This window comes from Seriola lalandi, unplaced genomic scaffold (genome assembly GCF_002814215.2).
Source record: "Seriola lalandi dorsalis isolate HSWRI2012SDOR001 ecotype SW California unplaced genomic scaffold, Sedor1 jcf7180002002868, whole genome shotgun sequence".
In the NCBI taxonomy this organism is placed as follows: Eukaryota; Metazoa; Chordata; class Actinopteri; order Carangiformes; family Carangidae; genus Seriola; species Seriola lalandi.
The window spans coordinates 1-863 of record NW_019473524.1 but is presented as its reverse complement, the minus strand read 5'-3'; the positions used below and the strand labels follow the sequence as shown (position 1 = coordinate 863).

At 44.3% G+C, this 863-nt stretch overlaps 1 non-coding gene across 1 annotated transcript; it reads right to left on the bottom strand.

Moving 5' to 3' along the window:
• Positions 1–607: 607 nt before the first annotated feature.
• Positions 608–690, bottom strand: trnal-cag (transfer RNA leucine (anticodon CAG)). The gene has a single exon. It is a non-coding gene; the product is annotated as a tRNA-Leu (tRNA).
• Between the last annotated feature and the right edge of the window lie 173 nt (positions 691–863).

The window sequence follows — 863 nt, the reverse complement described above, 5'->3', positions numbered from 1 at the left end:
ATTTAAACGGGAATCACTGGATTCAAGCTCCAGAGTGCTAACCATTACACCATGGAACCACATCAAACATGTTGTGAGTGCCTCGGAATCGCCCACCAGGAGCTGGAAAACATTATTGCTGGGGACAGGGATGTCTGGGCTTCCTTACTTAACCTGCTACCACCACGACCCTGACCCCGGATTAGAGGTAGAAAAGGGATGGATGGATCGTGGATGGATGGGTTGTCTATTTATTGATCTGTTTATTAATAGGTCATTTTTGCATACAACCACTGTGTCACTGCTTGTATGCCATGTATATATAGAAACCTGTTCAACAGCTATGCCGCTCTGTAAAGTTCCATGTTAATGGTTAGCATTCTCAACTTAGAAATCAGTTATTCACATTCAGTTCTTGGGGGAATCTGATGTATGTTTGTAGATGGAGGACCTAAAAGGTATACAGAGTTGTGTTGCTGAGGTGGGGGACTTAAGTTACGAATCTACGACTTAACTCTGTATCTTGCTGGCAGATTAAGAGATAAAACAGGAACTCAGGAACTAAAATATCTTGGAAGAATGCCTCTACAATGTTATAACTCAGATGTAGCTCCAGTGAAAACATTTATGTCAGAAGTGGGATTCGAACCCACGCCTCCAGAGGAGACTGCGACCTGAACGCAGCGCCTTAGACCGCTCGGCCATCCTGACTATATGAACTCCTTTTGACACCGCTTTCCCCCAACATGTCAGCCATGTGCACTTTGTTGCTGGTTGTCACTTATAGAGCAAGTCTATAAGCATTTTATCTGTATTTACTGACCTTCGGTATGATCTCTTCTTTGTGTGGCGAGCAGCTAAAAGCAGCCCTGACATCCCTCTCC